This window comes from Sinohyriopsis cumingii, chromosome 9, assembly GCF_028554795.1.
Source record: "Sinohyriopsis cumingii isolate HCF-2022 chromosome 9, ASM2855479v2, whole genome shotgun sequence".
Lineage (NCBI taxonomy): Eukaryota > Metazoa > Mollusca > Bivalvia > Unionida > Unionidae > Sinohyriopsis > Sinohyriopsis cumingii.
In genome coordinates, this window is record NC_142969.1 from 64,813,141 (window position 1) to 64,833,481 (window position 20,341).

Here is a 20,341-nt window from a genome sequence, read left to right on the forward strand (position 1 = left end):
GGTGGAAAGAGTTTAGAACTGATGGATCGTTTGCATTTGGACATGTGGTTGCAAGAGAAATATTTGCTGAACGGGGTCAATATCCGCTTGAGACTGAATCGCAGCAGTGCCGCTTTCCATTTGTTGGCTGATGCTGATGCTAATAAGACTGGCAATCCTAAAAGCAAAATCGAGGAAGCCAGACTCTACGTACGCCGTGTGGAAGTGTTACCTAAAGTGGGAAACGACATCAGTCAGACGTTGAGCAGAACGACCGCCAAGTATCCCATACGACGCGTGGAAGTGAAAACCTTCACCATTCCCACTGGACAGCGATCCATGATCGAAGATCATCTGTTCCAAGGACAGTTACCCAAACGTTTGATCCTTGGTATGGTCTCGAATTCAGCCTTCAACGGAGCCTTCGGTGAAAATCCTTTCAACTTTCATCACTTCGACGTGAAGAAAATCGAAGTCAGTCGCGATGGCAAGACCTTGTGTACCCGACCTTTCGAACCCGACTTTGATCCCACAAAGAAGAATTACTTGAGATCGTACTTGTCCCTGTACGAAGCCACCGGGCAGTTAGGAACCAACACCAGTCACGGCATTACGTACGACGATTACGCAGGAGGTTATGCTTTGTGGGCTTTCGATTTTACTCCAGACCAAGGCAGCGACGAGGGACATTTCCACCCTATAAAATCTGGCCAGATTCGTGTGGAACTTCAGTTTGCAGATCCTCTGCCAGCGACAGTGAACGTCATCCTGTATGCAGAATTTGATAATACGATAGAAATCAACAGTTTGAGAGAAGTCATCCTAGATTACTAGAAACCATGGAAAACTGTTATCTCTCTTTACCTAGTGGAGAAACTTTGGAGATGGAATGTAAGGAGACCGTAGAAAAAGAAGAAGTGATCATGATGAAATCGAGATGGCCAGAACAAGAAGCCCATTTAGTCTCCTGTTTTGCCAAACACTTGGTCGACAAAATGACGGAATTGATCAAGAAAAATTGTTATGGATGTCAAAACGATCATCCCAGTCAAATTCAACACGATAAATGCCTGATGTTGAGTCAAGAAGAAAAATTGGACGAGTATCTGGACGAAGCTTGGAGTCTCATCTCGAACAAAGACGTGTTGCACCAGTGGTATAAAGACTTGCGTGAACATTCTTGTCCACCATTAACCACTCAAGAGATCCATCGTATCGAAGCTCTCCTGAATCAGAGTGAGGAAACAGAACGAATAACCGTTTATTCCACAGACATTTTCAAGCAAAAAGTCAGGATCGAATTGACGACGTATTATTACCTGTGAAGAAGAAGACCACAAAACAATGGATACCTGGGAACTGTATTACCTTTTGAACCACAGTTCGTATACGTCTTCTTGGAATCCCGTCGTCTGTGCTAAAGATGAACTCCCTCATCGCAAACCTAAAGACCATCAAGCTTACGTGATCAACACGGACGACAGTCATCTCCCAGGAACCCACTGGGTAGCCGTCTACTTTCCTCAAGAAGGATGTGTGGAATATTTCGATTCGTATGGATTGCCCCCTTTGGAAGACGATATCATCGACTTTATGAGAAGAAATGCTCAAACCACCCGATTCAATAATGTGAAATTACAAGGCACAGATTCCTTGGTGTGCGGACAATATTGTGTGTATTTTCTGCATCATCGCAGCCTGGGCTATTCCTTAGAACATTTAGTGACTCATTTCGATCCTCGTTCTTCTGCTAGAAATGATGTGAAAGTAGATAGATGGTTTTGTGACCATTATGCTTATCTTTTGTCTCAAGCTAGGAAACGTAGTGTCCATCAATGGCCTAATGATTTCCAACAGTGGAAATCACAATTTAATTCACAACGTTGTCAACCCTGTTTAAAGTAGATTGTTCATTGAGAAAAAATTGTTTGTCATTTGAAAAAAATTGTTTGATGTTATCATGTTGGATTATTGTTAGAGTTGTTGTTAGTTAGTGTTAAGTGATTTTTGAATAAAAGATGTTGTGTTTTGAAAAAAATGCCTTTGTGGTTTGTTTAGCTATAAGAATGTTGGATTGATGCTCTTTCATTTCTTACTATCCCTCTCATGACAATCACTGAACGTTGCGGCTCGAAAACCGTGTGGGGGATGTTTTCCTTCACGTCCGCGCTTTGACTTTAAGAACCGGTTTGTTCCCAGTCTAACCATCCATTGTCGACTCATCCTCCTACGAAGATGTGCTCCAAACTAGCTAAGCTCAACGAAGCCTACGTGAATTTGCATAGGGTCAGACACAGTCTGATACCGAAGCCAGAAGAAATAGAGAATGTGAGAATGTTAAAAATCACTGAAGACCTGATAGAAGAGCTCTTCAGAGAAGAAATGAACAGGGAAAAAGAAGAATGGACAGAGAAGTACAGACTTCAGAGACAGCAGCAACAGCAGCAACAGCAACAGCAACAACAGCAGCAACCTGAAGCTGACAGAGGCTTTGTCGATTGCCGTATCGACACCAAAGAATTCTTCTTCTCTTTCCGAAGAAGCAGACCTATCGCCAGAAAGTCTATCCTCAGAGGACATCGCATTCTTAGAAACTAAAAAAGAATGCCATAGCAAAACAAAAAAACAGCCCTTTTCAGGGCTACCCCAATACTCTAGAAAAGAAATAACCATCGATTTGCCAATGTGTGTAGGTAGAGTAGTGTGAATATAAACACTAACTCTTTTAAAAAATGTGAGGGTATGTGTTTGTGTTTGTAAGAGCTCACGTAAGTTGGTGTGGATAGTAGATTAAAATGATGTTTGTCTTTTTTGGGCTGTTTGAGGTGTATATTTGGGGTTAGATTGGATTGCTTTGCGTATGTGGATAGTCTATTGAAGTGATTTATAAAAATTTTACAATAGTGATGGGTAGCATAAAAAAGTGAGTGAGTGTTTCTTTTAGGTCCGCGCGTTGTTGTTGTTTTTTGGTCACGATCTAGGTAAGATGAATTTTATGTTATTAGGGGATGTTTTCCTTCACGTCCGCGCTTTCAGTATAAATTGAAACTCGCTGGGCAGTCTAGCTACCCTTGTTGATTGATCAACACAGCCAGAAGAATGAATAGCAGAATAGTGAAACTGTTAGAACTCCAGATGCACCTGGAATATGCCAGGCGCATAGTAAATGAACTATCAGCGGAGGCTATCGTAGAAGAAGCAAGAATGAAGAAAGAAGAGAAGGAGAGAAGAGAGAGGGAAGAAGAGGAAAAGAAAAGAGAAGAGAGGATGTCGTTTAATATTCCCGAGACAGAGGATTGGGGTGTTGAAGCGAATCATCCTCCCTCTGCGCTCCCCAGAAGAAAGGTGAAAGAAGACTGGGGAAGAAGATGCGTGTGCGGCGCCAGGCCAGGAAGGTGCAACCATTAGATAGGTGCATCAGGAGTTCAAAAAAAAAACAGCCCTTTTCAGGGCTACCCAATACTCTAGAAAAGAAATAACGATCAATTTGCCAATGTGTGTAGGTAGAGTAGTGTGAAAATAAACACTAACTCTTTTTTTAAAAAAATGTGAGGGTATGTGTTTGTGTTTGTGTTTATAAGAGTAAAGGTATGTTTGTGTGAATAGTAGATTATGGGTTTCTTTATTGTTTCTTAGCAAATGTGGAGAGTATAGTTAGGGTTATATTATATGAAATGAGAAAGTAGGGGGGATGTTTTCCATCACGTCCGCGCTTTCACTATAATAAGCCACCACGTTCGTCGTTCGAACCATTCTGCAAAGAATAAAAAGAAGATGGCGTCAAACCAAATCGACAAAATACAAACCTTGCAAGACGTTTTAGACAACTTAGGAATAATGGAACAGATGCTATTAAGACTGGTTGAAGACCATTATTCCTATAGTCCCCATCGTGTGAAGATGGAAATTAATAACTTAAGGAAAGCAAAGGACAAGATTAGTGGTGTCATGAAAGAGATCAAGGAGGAGAAGGAGGATGAAGAGGAAAGAATAAGAATACGCAATTGGAACGAAAAAATTGAAAAAGAAGAAGAAAATGAAAAGAGGAAGAAAGAAGAGGAGGAAGAGAAGAAGAAAGAAGAGGAGGAGAAGAAAAAAAGAAAGAGAAGAAGAGTGTAGGAGATAAAATAAGAACTTGGTGGAGGAAAAGAAGAAATTAGAAGAAGAAGAAGAAAACCCAAAGGCCCTTTTCAGGGCCAGCCATATTTCTCGAAAAGAGATAGTCTTTGAATTGTCTACCCCTTTTTTAAAATTTAAAAAAAAAATCCCATGTTCCATTCCCCTTGACGCTATACAGTCCCACCCTGTTTAAATTCCTTTGACGCTATACAGTCCCACGATTTTTCTCCATGTTAATTTCCCTTGACGCTATATGTTCCCACGATTTTTCTCCATGTTAAATTTCCCTTGACGCTATATGTTCCCAAGGGTGTTTTTAATGATAAGTCCCATTGACGCTATAGTATCCCACCTTACTACTAATGAGTCCCCATTGGAGCCTATAAGCTTTGTACACTACTTATCACTTCTCTACTAATACTCCTAAACATCTTCACATTTGTAACACACTCTTCCTTGGAAGTAGAGCTTCATCCAAACACTAAGACTTCAGTAAAAACAAGTACTTTACTGTCAGTTCCACTAATGACTTTGATTTCCAATCGCAATTTTATCTTTTGTCCTTCATGGAATGAACAGCCTCTGTTATCATTTCATCCAAGCATACAACAAAGCAAATCCCCTTTTATATGAACTTCGGGCAAAAATACAAATTTGGACTTTCCTCGGGTTATCCTACATATCAGTTCATATTCTACCAAAATTAATGAAAATAATAAGTCTCAGCCCCAAATAGCCCTTGGCACAGAAAACGCCACATTACCTTCTAGTGCACTCTCGCGATCCACCGTGTTCTTTTTTCATACATGTTATCCGTTGTTCTATAACGTCGCATTCCTAAAGAATTTTAAAACCATTATGTTGTCACAAAAATGCTGTATTACAGATACTTCCGCTTCAACATTTCCGTTACCTGTCCGTCAAATAGTTGCTATCTCTAGCCTTCCCTAATAACAAATACAAACCATAGATATGATGCCCATAATATTTCGATTTGAATTTCGTCAATGTTCATTGCAATATTTGATGAACGTTTGTTTACGCCACTATTTTGCAAGCTCAAATTAATATCAAACTGTGTATTTGATCACTGTTTTTGTTGTATATTGTGATATATATAACTAAAGATAAATTCATATAATTTTTATTACCATACTGCATTGCAGTTTTACATTGTGGAAAAGGCCATACGATTAGAGTTTTCAAAGGATTATTTCGGGTTTGTGTCGTTGCTATCTTTATGGGACAAGGGCTTGTCCTTTCGGGTTTGTGTCGTTGCTATCTCTATGGGACAAGGGCTTGTCCTTTCGGGTTTGTGTCGTTGCTATCTTTATGGGACAAGGGCTTGTCCTTTCGGGTTTGTGTCGTTGCTATCTCTATGGGACAAGGGCTTGTCCTTTCGGGTTTGTGTCGTTGCTATCTTTATGGGACAAGGGCTTGTCCTTTCGGGTTTGTGTCGTTGCTGTCTTTATGGGACAAGGGCTTGTCCTTTCGGGACAACATTTTTTTGACTAGTTCCTTGCGTTTGCACCTGCACTCGTTTTTTTACTAGTGAAAGCCGATTGTTTTATTTTTCTGTTGATGTTTCTATGCAGAAATAGTTAATGTATTGCACTAGTGCGCGATAAGTTTGGATTCTGTTTATTTTGGTGTCATTACGCTTTTGACTATGACGCGCATCAGCTGTATTATTGAATATCGATTTGGTTGTTTTAGCGTTGTATTATTGAATATCGATTTGGTTGTTTTAGCGTTGTATTATTGAATATCGATTTGGTTGTTTTAGCGTTGTCATATGCGAGTGGTCTGATGTGATACTTCACCAGAACTCTAATACAAAATGTTGAAGTACCTAATTCAATAATTTTAAGGGTAAATATTTACTTCCATCATTAAAATTTTTCATTTTATTTCCAATTGGTGGTTACCTGCCTGCTACCATGCCACATATTTCTAACTGAAGGAAGGGTCAATTCAATTATTTTGTGCTTAAATTTGAGAGAAAAAAAAAGACATGATTCCTAGATACCTCATGGTCGAAGAAGAGACGTGATTCTCGTCACAGGCGCTAAGATAAGGTTTATCGTGCACAACATACACTGTGATTGATTACCAGTGATACGAATTGTCGCTAGATTTGTTCATAGGTATGAATCAAACACGTGGGCAATGCTAACTTATATGATATACAAATTAAGTCTACGATATTAGCATCAGTAAATATATGTGTATTGAGTTTGAAACATAAACAGAAATACACAACATCATCAACAACACCAACAACAATAAAAACAAGAACAACAAACGATCTTTATGCGACCAGTTTGCATGGGAATAACAATATCGTTATTTTATGTTCACAAATGTATTTACTATCAGACAACAGTATAAATGTATGTCGCATAGCAACCAGTAGTGTACTAGCGAGGGGGATATGTGTGGACAGGGTGGTTGCACCTGGCGCCAAAGGTCTTGGGGAGCCAAAACAGCTCATATTTTTTCCCCTTTTTATTGTGTGAACAACAGAACTTAGATGCCAGGAAAAACCACCGAAAGGCAATAATTTGCAGGAAAATTGTTCGCGGCCAGGTCTCCGGCCCGGGTCCCGCTTGAGCTCACAGCGCTCCACATAAAACCTAGCTGGCGGGAGGTGGTTTGTTTTGGGAGGGGATATTTCCCTTAGCCATACCCGGCTTTGGCCCTTCTGGACTCGTATTCTAGCCATTTGGGCCATCATCGTCGCGCTGGGAGCCATTTATCCCACTGGCCCCGGGCACTATTTGCCCTTAGTACGCCACTGACTTTAGCCGACCATATTTACATTACTTTTTAGCACCATAAATTTCCTACGATTCACACTCAGTTTTTAACGTGGTTTAGCAACAAAATGTTCTCAAGAACTGAGGACCAGTCAAACTTGAATTTACACGTAATGGGTGAGATTAGTGAAAAATGTAGTTTAAACATATACATACGTGTATTCTCTTCAATGTTTATTAGTAAATCAATCATATTTTTCACAGAAAATTAAGAGTCTCTTTAAAATCAGATTCATTCAATAAAAATTCAATAACTGATCATGCAATGTATATCAGATTTATTAGCTAATTTATGACAACGGGTATCAGATTTAGTGCTAATTCATCACAACGTGTGTCAGATTTAGTAACTAATTCATCTCAACGTGTGTCAGGTGTAGTAGCTAATTCATGACAACGTGTCAGACAATAGTTAATTCATGACAACGTGTATCAGGTTTAGTTGCTAATTTGTGACAACGTGCGTCAGATTTAGCAGCTAATCCATCACAACGTGTGTCACATTTAGTAGCTAATTCATCACCATGTGTGTCACATTTAGTAGCTAATTTATGACAACGTGTCAGATTTAGTAGCTAATTCACGACAACGTGTGTCAGATTTAGTAGCTAATTTATGACAACGTGTGTCAGGTGTAGTAGCTAATTTATGACAACGTATGTCAAATTTAGTAGCTAATTTATGACAACGTGTGTCAGATTTAGTAGCTAATTCATCACAGTGTATGTCAGATTTAGTATCTAATGTATGACAACGTGTGTAAGATTTAGTAGCTAATTTATAAAAACGTGTGTCAAATTAGGAGCTTATTCACGATAACGTCTGTCAGATTTAGTAGCTAAATCATGACAACGTGTGTCAGATTTAGTTATTTATTTCATGACAATGTTTATCAGATTTTATAGATTATTCATTGACAACGTGTGGGGATAGTGTATAAATGTATGGGCGTGGATAGTGTTTAAATTTATGGGCAGGGATTGTGGTTATTTTATGGGCAGTATGGTATATACATTTATGGGCAACAATAATGTATACATTTATGGGCAGGGATAGGGTATCGATTTATGTGTAGGGATGGTGTATATGGATAGTGTATACATTTATGGGCAGGGATGGTAGTTACTTTGTGGGCAGTATGGTGCATACATTTTTGGGCGCCAATAGTGTATACATGTATGGGCTTGGATGGTGTACAAATGTATGTGATGGGATGGTGTATAGGGATAATGTATACATTTATGGGCACTGATAGTGTATACATTTATGGGCAGGGATAGTGTATAGATTTATGTGCAGGGATGGTGTATAGGGATAGTGTGTACATTTATGGGCATAGATAGTTTATACATTTATGGGCATAGATAATTTTACACTTATGTGCAGGAATAGTGTATAAATCAATGGGAATGGATAGTGTATTGATTTATGGAAAGGGATAGTGTATACACTTATGGGCACGCATTGTGTATACATTTATAGGCAGGGATAGTGTATATATATTTTGAGCAGGCATGGTGTGTATATGTATGGGCATGGATAGTGTGTATCTTTATGAGCAAGGAGGGTGTATACATGTATGGACGGTGATGGTATATACAGTAATAGACCCGGATGGTGTATAAATGTATGGGTCGGGATGGTGTATACATTTATGAACATGGATAGTGTATATGTTTATGGACAGTGATGGTGCAATCATTTATTCGTAGGGACTGTGTATATATTTATGTGGAAAGAGCAATATTGTTCCCCATGTTCACATATCAAACAATCGAATACAAAGAAAAACAAACAAAAAAAAAACGTTGATTAAGTGATTGTTGTTGACCGGAACATCGGCACAAGAAAGAAGAGAATCGAATACAAAAAGACGTTGATTAAGTGACTGTTGTTGACCGGCACATAGACACAAGAAAGACTATTTAGTACCGATGCTATGGGCTAAAGTTTCTTGCCCACTGATGCTCTACAAGTGCCAACCTGGGCTTGTCTAAGTTAGATTTGAACCCGCAATCCGGCACGTTAACAACTGAATCAGTGCATCTCCTAAAGAAACATTTGAGTGACATATAATTTTTTTCTCGCTCCATTATGAACAGAAATACAGCAATATAGTTTCTCCATTAGGGTTATAAGACGCAATTCTTTCATATCTCTCGAAATCTCTGTCATACTGTCTACATTTATATTTTTATCCGCAGATGTATGTACACCATCAGACATGCAGACAAGCTGAAACGCTGAAAGACACACAACCAGACTTAGCAAATATTACAAAAATAGTATATTTTTCCATTAATGTGGAAATACAAAATCTGAGGGAGAAAGGTGGCCAGTATGTCATTAAAACTGATATCTCTGGACATTGAATATAAGAAGTGAAGCTAAGAAAGATAATGCTATCAAATGCAGCTAATTAGATTATGATGGTGTACAAAGTTCACAAGTGCTTTGTACACATATCTTCCCAGTAATGGTGGATCGTATTAAAGCGTTGTCTATCAATAGTCGCATTACTATGCTTAAATTACACGTCCAATCTTCCAATGCCAAACACTTAGATTTGAATCAATAAGACGTTATTGACTCAGTCGATATCAAACCTTCACCTCCTGTTGTCACATCAGGCGACAATTAGAAAATAGTTGGAGGGATAAAATTCAGAACAGCTTTTTTTATTAAGTGTTGACACTACTTGTCGTTGTAGGGCTTCGTATATGCCTATTTAATAGAGGATGGTGAATTTGTTCGATTCGTTCCTTCTGTATTCTCTTGTTACAGAAACGTTTGACATGGCTATTATAATTTATCTCCTTCTCTAAGTGGTTCCTGCAACTTCAAACAAAAAGGAAATTAAAAACAAAGTTTGTGTTCATATTAGCGCTTTACTGAATCCTGTGCACACTCAACCATATTTCTCTCTACGTGTAGAAAGACGTCTTCTAAATGTATAGAGTATGATATTTATTATACAGTTAGAAGAGCTCATATGACAGAGACGCATTTCTTTCACACGATAGTGTGTGTGTGTGTGTGTGTGTGTGTGTGTGTGTGTGTGTGTGTGTGTGTGTGTATGTGTGGCTTTTATTACAAAAATGGTAAACGTTATTATGATGCTTGGGTTAAAATGATTAAAAGCAAGAATCGTCACAAATTTACTCTTTTTTATTTGATCATCAACACGAACAAGAACGTTTCGCTTAAAAAAGACTTTCTGAATTGCTGTAAAGATGTTGTAAATTTATATCAGTTGGATTCACATACGGATCATCATACTCGTTATAGGTACTAAAACACGTTTTCTTGTATTTAGGCAGCATATTTTAAACCTTCAACGGTTCATTCCACAAAACCAAATAAAGATAATATTATTAGCGTAATATTTGTTGTATTTTTGTTGGTAGTCACATTTCTTGTATAATAAATATCATACTCTAAAATGTGTACATGAAGCTTGGTATTTTATTCCTAAGTATCGACATATAATCTTTGCTAACATGATGTAAATAGGTTCAAAGTAGTGAAAAAAATAAAAAATATAATTTTTATAGTCCTTTCTTTAGCATTTAACGCACAAAGAAAAAACTGAGTCTATTCGAGTACATTGACGGCATTTTGCAGATTTCAATAAAAACTGCAAGACCATTATTAATTTTAGCATAAACAAAAAAGAAACAGACATCAAGTTATTGACAAGGTTCTTTGTGTAAGAAGATAAACATCTGACATATAGCAAGGTACTTTGAGTAAAATGATGAGCATGTAACATGTAGCAATGGACTTTGAGTAAGGGAACGTGTAGCATGTAGCAAGGTACTTTGAGTAAGACGATGAACATGTATCATGTAGCAAGGTACTTTGAGAACGAGAACATATAGCATATATCATCGTAGTTCGAGTACGACGATGAACGTGTAGCATGTAGCAACATACTTTGAGTAAGAAAACATGTAACATGTAGCAAGGTATTTTGCGTGAGAGTACATGTAGCTTGTAACATACGACGTTGCGCAAGAAAACATGTAGCATGGTAGTTCGATTAGGACGATGAACATGTAACATGTATCAATGTACTTTGAGTAAGACGATGAACATGTAGCATGTAGCAATGTACTTTGAGTAAGAGAATATGTAGCATGTAGCAAGGTACTTTGAGTAAGACGATGAACATGTAGCATGTAGCAATGTACTTTGAGTAAGAGAATATGTAGTATATATCATTGTACTTTGCGTAAGAGAACATGTATCATATAGCAAAGTACTTTGAGTAAGAGAACGTGTAGCATGTAGCATGATACTTTGCGCAAGAGAATATGTAGCATATATCATTGTACTTTGCGTAAGAGAACATGTATCATATAGCAAGGTACGTTGCGCAAGAGAACATGTAGCATGGTAGTTCGATTAGGATGATGAACATGTAGCATGTAGCAATGTACTTTGAGTAAGAGAACGTGTAGCATGTAGCAAGGTACTTTGCACAAGAAAACATGTATCATATAGCAAGGTGCTTTGAGTAAGACAAAATGTAGCATGTAGCAAGGTACATTGAGTAAGCGAACATGCTGCACGGTACTTTGAGTAAGACGATGAACATGTAACATGTAGCAAGGTACTTTGCGTTGCAAACCATCTTTAACGTAGCTTCAATGTTTATAATTGTTGCCATTTTTATTGTGTTTTTTATAAACCACTTTATACACTGGAAGAACATTGTTTTACCTGACACGCTTTCAAAGTGGCCATATGGAAATTAGTAGATTTATTATTTGATACAGGTGAATAACAGCTCCTTTTGTTTCCATCAAAATCTTAGGTACTTTCGAGCAGACGTTCGTCTAGGCGTAACTATTTTTCTCAGAAGCATTAACTATTTATTGAAATTTTAAGAATCTTTTTCTTAATTTGTTCTTAGTTGGATTTAAAACAGATGAACGCGGCTAATTTAAAAATTATAACTGAGCGTATTGACCCTGACATATGCAAACATCCCTTAACCTATCTGAAAGAGGAACTCAGAAATCAGCGAAATGAAATTATTGTGGACAGTCATTTTGCAACTTCTTTAGAGAAGAAAACAATTACTATGACCATGCATTTGTGTGGGTTTTTTATCTTTCTAAAGTGAACCATGCATTTATAGTGGGTGTTTATAGTGGGTGATTTGTCAGCATTGATGGCAGCAAGATTGACAAGTCTTACATGGACTGATCAGAAAAGCTATTTGCCACAAACGTGTTTCAATTGCTGTGCTATGCTATGAAGCAAGGATTAAAACCTTTATTTTATCTTTTTAAGCACATACACGCTTTGATCGTGCATTTCAATCACTTCGACATTGCATCTCTTATCTCATTAGCCGGGGAACAATGTTTAAGTGGTGTGGATGATTGTAAAATGTTGCGCTGTTACGATACTATGGTCTTATACAAAGTAACAGAAAAGAACGAAAACCAGCAAGTTTTGTACAACGCAAGCAAAATGTATCTCTGCCATCTGATTCATTTCCTCAAGGAATATCACTTATTGTTGGATTTAGAGGAGATGCAGATTATTATTGACTCTGGAACAATACCAGAAGTTAAAAATAGAATTTGTAACTGAAATAAAATATGACCGTTAAGCATTTATGGAACATTAATACTGCCGTTGTAAGAGAAGTAGATTATTAATGTGCTCGAATCTCAGATATGTACGCACGACATTAGATATAATCAATTATAGAATCTACGAATAAGTAATGCATTATCACGCACGTGTCGATCTCACAAATAAACACATACTTGAATCATCAGTATGAGCAATTTTAACATTGCCACATACAGAAAAGTTTGATGTAACTTCACATATAAAAAGTACTGGTACCGACGACATAACCCTAAGGAACAGTTACAAGAATGCAGGGAAAAGCATGAGGTCTATGTCATATATGATAGAAATCTCATTATGAATGTGCATCTCCATGCTGCTGTAGCGAGGCGGTTAGGTGGTGTAATTAAATCATTATTATATCAATAATAACACTGACCATGGAATCTCATACAGCTAAACTAGCTCTACAGCGACTAGAGGAAATTAAGAAATATATCCCCGTCCGTGATTCTATTATGTCAAGCTACAACTACAAGCGTGTCAGACGTCTCAGGTGGAATTTAGAAAGAGTACAGAACAGTTATTTAAACCAGTCAGAAATGCTACCGAAGGAGCTACAAAATCTATCGAAGGTCTTCTTCCCACGTTAAAGCAAACCGCTGAAGCAACTGTAAAAATAGCAGAAAGAACTAAAAAAAGATTCTACGAGAACTTCGACTGAAATAGCTGCGGCTCAGCCACAATTACAAGAAGAAATACAACAAGTACTTGAGAGTGTTGATAAAGTTCATGAGGAGGTCGGGGATGTGAGGGATCTTGTTACGCCAAAACCAAAACCAAAACCACCAGCCCGGTTTATCGAAGAAAGTCGTAGAATACTTCGAGAGATAACTATAGCGGTTGCAGCAACAGGACATTCAGATCGTGATAAACTATTAGATCCAAACACCGCTAGTGTTTCAGAAAAAAAATGGTTTACTTTTGTATTTCGAAAGCCCTGTGGTATACCTAGAAATATTGGTAAATATAAGGATGAATTTGCAAATTTTGAGAAATAAGTCGAAGAAGTTAAAATAGCGCCATTTCCTGGAGATATATTATCGCCATTCAGTCCACTTCGTATTGAGAAAGAAGAAACAAATGGAATTGGTCTTTGTACAGGTACCAGGTCAAGTGATCTTATTACCTCATGCCCCAGCAATGTCATTGCAGATGTGGACAGACTAGTTATCCTCATTGGAAGAAGACGAGCCGGTAATAAATCCACAGAAATCATAACTGAAGCAGCTGCTATTTGTCAGGCAGTATCATGGATATTAATGTTTATCGGTCCCTAAATCGATGAAATCGTTGATGACTGAAGCTATACAATTAGATCAGTGGCAAGTAAAATAAGATGATTATACATAATGCTCAGCGTGGACCTGTAATGGTCAGCGTAATAAATTCACGATTACCAACATATAAAGCGATCTATGGTGATGGATTCGGTGATGTTGTTCAGGGTCTATTTAGAATGATAGCCCCAAAAGCAATACCGATTGCAAAGCAACTGGGAATGAAATATATTGACTTGTTCCTGACAAATGTATTGGTGCTGTTGATGATGTTGCAAGCAAAACATTTTAGGAAAGCCAGGATAGACTAGCACATGGGTAACAAACTCAAACCACACTGACGGCCACTTGAGGATATTTTCGATGGCCCGAAGGCCGCATCACCTTGTAACGCCAATCATTTTGCGGGCCACTGACTACGGCTTGGCAGGTCGAGTGTTTGAGATCCCTGAACTAGCACGATTAATACGCTGACCGCAGGTAGTCCGACCGCAGCTAGTAAAATTACCCAGCACTGAAGCTATGCCTGCAAATATCAGTAAAATAATAAATCAAGCTGCAAATAAAAAACTAGCAGAGCTGGTGTACTCCTATCAGAAAAATAAAATATGTAACTGCTAGTCTGATATGACGTTCAAATGTATATCTGATCCCACATTCGACCTGAATCGATACGTGATTATTAATATTATTCTTATGATGCACGCAATCCTAATCAGGAATCAAGAATCGAGCTGCAAGTTCAGGATACAAGCAGATATTTCGTACCTGCTGAAGCATTTAGGACTCACGGTACTAATTTAGTTCCCATAGTAAACCTATGCAAACACTATGGCATTAAAAATTCAATAACTTAAAATTTTAAGTGCTCATGATCAAACCTATATTTATCAATATAGACGAAACCTGGATGTCAGCTTCTGTGTAGAGGAAAGGATATGTGCTGCGGCATTTTCAGGACATGCATGTGTTTGAAACACGTGCTTCTAATTCCGCACCAAAGAGTCAGGTGCTAACTTTCGTAATGAGTGTTCCCAACTCAAGACTGTTAAAAGACTGAAATTCCATCAATAAAACAATGTCTCTAAAAAGAATAGCTTAAAACTAAGATAAGCTCTCAAAAGATATCTTTCCTTAAAACATAACTTACATTATTAACCAATTATGGTCAGCCAAACCCATATATACTCTATTTTATGTTCTCCCATTTCCAGGATGGTTCCAATTTTTCCATATAATTAGCACCGTGTGTCCTTTATTGAAGTAGAAGGTGAAATTCTAAGAATAGATAATATAAAATATGGATCTGATTTTATGGTTGGTTTTGTTAATAACGGTATCGTGTTATTCAAAAGTGCTACATATATGATTGACGGAAGAGACATTGAATCAGTTCGGAATGACTTCGAAGTTGCCATAACGATATTGGGTCTAGCACGATATAGCGACGATTATTCGAGATCAGCTGGTCCGTCAATGATGGTTGTCAAGGATACTTCTGACTTTCCTGAAAACAGACAGTATGATATAAGACGACCAAGAAACAATGCCGGCGCTGCTGACGCTGATGTGGAAAACACGATTATTAGCGTTAATCCATAATTCAACTTTGGATTCGCAGCGCGTCGGTGAATGCTAAAAGATGGGAGATTTTCATGTGCAATTCCACTGTCACATATCTTTGGATTTTGTAGAAATGTCAGAAAGATTATTTTCGGAGCTAAGAATACAGTCGTATTTGTAAGAAAAGGTGACAGCAACGATGCAATCTGGCGATCTCTCGGTGATGAAGATAAAGTAGTGCTGACAAAACTTTTATTGTGGATACCAACAATGACCTCGTCAATCGATGAAGAACCAAGGTGGTAAGTCAACAATATCATGGTCGACGATGACCACATATAGGGTTCAAAGTTTTATTGATGGTTTATTTACATGGCAGATAGCATCACAGCAAAGTGTATCTGCACCACAACATATATTCGTTGCTTTCCAAGATGCTACACGAGTAAACTCACAAACACGCAGCAAAATAATATTCGACAAACGTGGTATTACTGAGATTTTACTGCGAATAAATATACATCAGGAACCAGCTGATGATATATTATTGAATTTTGAAAATAATTATGTAGCACCTTCATATCATCGTTTATTTACGGCATTCATGTGACGTGATCAAAATGTTGATTCTGGTCTACAAGTATCACAGCTAGATTTTACAACGCTGTATGTGATTTATTAATTTTACTTGGAACATATGGATTTAGTTAGACAATTTATCACTGATGTACACTTTCGAGCTCGTGTCACAAGAGCAATCGCTGTTATACTCAGCGACAAAACAATGCTACTTGAAGGTGTTGGGAGACGAATGAGATTCATTGATGCCCCAGTAGAAAACATGTTAATGTAATTAAATCACTCATGATATTATCATGTCATATCATCATGGTAGTGTCAGTACGACTCATTGTCAGATTAAAAAGCTACAATCAATATCATAAAGGAACTGTGAAATAAAAATATTTCTGAAATCAGAACAGATTGCAGGTTGTTAGAATAAACTATCACTGACAGAACGTAAACTCAGGTACTTCAATGAAGCCAAACAACCCAAGACCGGCGTTAGACTTAATCTTTCTGCTGGTGCTTTTAAAGACGCGGTCAAGACAGGTGGTATATTTTAACTTCTTGCAGCTATACCAGCATTAATTGCCGCTGCAGCCCAGCTGTTGCAAAAGCAGCTGCACTTGGTTATGTTGGAACTGACACTGTGTCAAGGTCGCTGACAGCACCTCATAAAGTCGTGCACCAATATACATCGTCGTCCAACGTTTTAAACGGGTCTTAGTGTAATATGCAATGGTAGATAATTACGGAAGATCTACTCTGGGTTTTACTCAGGGCAAACCTCAGGGTGACTTATCCAAATATGCAAATTTTAACGAGGTCAAGATTTATCTCGCTGATCATTTGAGTCTCGCAAATGTGGACAAAATGAAGTCGTTGTTTTTCAGTATAAACAAAGACAATTAAAGACGAGCAATATCCCGTGTACAGACGTTATTCTGCTGGTTCCAGATGCAACCGAAGATAACAGCCCTATTTACTAAAAACGGTAAAATTAAAAATACAGATGAATCAGTTTCAACTCTCATGGGAGAAATTGCTGGATTATCACAAGAATTAGAGATATTATGCATGGCGATTTCAACATGAGCAAAAATACAATTATTAATGTGAGAGAACCAAAATCAGACGATGATGTGGCAACAAGAAGATACTTAGACAGCATGATCACAACTGAGATCAATGATCGTTTACTATCCGCCGGTGATACAATGACCGGTTCTCTCAACACGGCTAATAATACAACGGTCTTCGAGAACCAGAATCAACGATGACGCTGCAACGAAGAAATAAGTCGCTGATAACTGCATAACGATGATGAACTCGTTAATGACAATCAATGACCGAATGATCACATTTAGATCTGAATATTCTAATCATGTAAACGCGTTTATATATTTTTGCAAAAAATAAATGGAATCGTTGAGGATTTATTTTAAGACCCAACATTTATCGGCATTAAACTCTACGAAATCAAAAAGATCACCAACAGTTTAGTATATTCAGTAGCGTCTGGATCAGAATTATGGACACCACTCAATAAATCCATTAAACATCGCGCTGACGTTACCGGCATATAAGGTTCTCAGCACTCAGCGTTTACAATATCTACCACAATTGTACGGCGTTATCCATTAACTGGATCTTCTGGATCAATGTTAGCGATGTTGGAGCAAAACGAAGGTGAATCATTTCTTGCGGAACCCGAAGAAAAGACTTAGGCTTGTCGTAATATTCGTGTCTGCAATTAATCGCTAAGCTACCACCTACTTAAAATATAATAAACTCCACATTAGCCGTTCAACATTTCAGATACAAGCAAGGACGTTCGTGGCATACCAAACTGAAAACTATCATCGACGAGTATTTGTAAAACAAAAAAATACAATAGACGTGTCGTTGTTACTGAATTAATTGTATAATCTTCATCTGAGGCCATCGCTGGAACAGTAACGGTCATCGGCGCATCATTGCAGTGATAGGGATTGTTTCAGTTTCAACAGAAATTACTGATATTCTTTATATCAACGCAAAAAAGTATACACGTTCCCAGTTGATACATTAAACGAGTATACAAAACTGTTGCATACAGCGACGCTAGCATACTCCAAATTATATTTGTTGATATGATCAGATCTAATCAATATAATAATATCAAATCAAAAGTTCACAGAAACGATTAATATTCACCATGACGCAATGACTGCCAGAATGTTCAATCAAAATAGGCTGGTAATCTTCACAAATGACAGGAGAACCAGAATGTGATGGCTGCCAACATTACTCGTTAGCTATAAGATAGTCCTTAACCTCTTGAAATATATGCAATACTAGTTGATGAAACATTCAGGTCTGAAATAATTACAACGAACATACCTCTCCTAACTGGGATAGTAGCTGATAAACTTACAAATATGAGCAAAGTGTTAAAGGCTAATCCCTTCAGTAGGCATGAATTCAATTATGTTTGTCACTGAGTAATGTGTGATCTATTAATCTTACCCGTAATCATTCATTTTAGAAGCTCTGCATTCGTAATCATATTTCATTGGCAGAGGTTTAGCATAGTGTAACCATTATTACATTTGACTAAACACCCCACCCAACCACCCAAAAATCACTTATTATGTTCTTAATAATTAGAGAAATAATAGTGTTCACTTGGCATGTTAATTAGCATCTAAATAACTGTAAATAAACATTCTCAGCTAACTTAAAATTATTTCTTCTTCAGTTATAGAAATATTGATATCTTCACAAAGCAAAAGAAAATAAGCAAATAGAGAGCAATCGTAAGGGTAATCGTCGCACTGTACTTGTAATCGTACTCATGGTTTCAAAAGAACTTGTAATCATAATCATTATCGAGAAACCTGTGATTGTGATGGTGTATCTGTAATGAAACCCATTCCTGCCATCAACACGAGAATGTGAAATACGCCGCCGATTCTATCAATTCTAATCATGGGTTGTGTCTTGGTATATTCGATGACAATGATGCAAGTTGATAAAATGCTATCTTACCAACACAGGCCAATGCAAATGATACTATATAATATGCAAGATCCACTACTTTATAATTCGAATAAAAGCTGTTTGACTTCTGGACACATTGACAACATTCAAACTTCCTGTACATGTACATGTGCTGTTGCAGTATTACCCTCCAAGTTGTATAAGGACCTTTCCCTTCCAATACCGCCCTATGCTAATTTTCAATACCATCACCAGGGCTGTCTTGGATGGTTAAGGATTAAAAACATTTGGAAAGGATCATCATCCTAAGAACAATTCCTTGCATTATATCGCATATGCAATAATGGTTGATAAAGTAATCAGGTCCGAGACGATGAAAGCGAACTTGCTTATCATCAAGGAGAAAGTAGTTAATGAACTTTTGGCCTCCCAGTATAGACTGTCGCTCTTCCCAAATGACACGAGCACCAAACTACAATTGGCAGCCAAGATTTTTCATTAAAACTAGTTCCCTTTCTACCACAGGCTTGACCTAATGTCAAGTATTGTCAGTTTCACGACTAGATTGCATGGTTATGGCTTACATATTTTGCAATTATTGAGAGACGGTTGGCAATAGATGGATTCCATGAAGGTACAGGATGCGCTGGAGGCGCGTTATTGAGACCTGTGTAAGTATCACGTAAGTACATGGTCAATCATGACACACTACCATATTGAAATACGTGCATTTGCAAATTATCCCAAGCAAGATAGACATTTGAACTGAATGAAACCTATAATCAATTATTCTGATAATTGAATGAATTATAGCATTCATGGACATTGTTTTGTAAGTAATTTTTCAATGATCAAAATTGTCGACTTCTCCCTAGGTTATTGACATTTGGAATGGCTTCTAAACCGGGAAAGGGATCAAATAGATGCTTTGGAACTGTACTCCCCGCACGCAGTCTTATTATTCTTTGATGTGGTGATAGTACAATACTGGTCTCTTAGTGCAAGCTAGTGCTATTCATTGCGTACTAATAGCACCAAAGAGTATTGGCAGACGAATAGTTGTTCCTCATATTCGAGCAACTGATTCACGTTTAATTTATCTCGGATATTTATGACCAGTTATAAATATTGTGCAGATACTGGAAGACACTTGGTAATACATGGATTGATTATAGGTTTAGGGTGCGCTGGAGGTGCGTTTGAGAGCTGTGTGTAGCTGTGTTGGACTTCTGGTCACATTTAAAGCATTCAAACTTCCCGTACTTGTGCTGTTGCCGTAATACTTTGCATGATGTTTAACGACCTTCCCCTTCCAATACCGCCCCATGCTAATTTCCAATACCATCAGCATCGGGACTGTCTTGGATGATTAAGGATTATGGA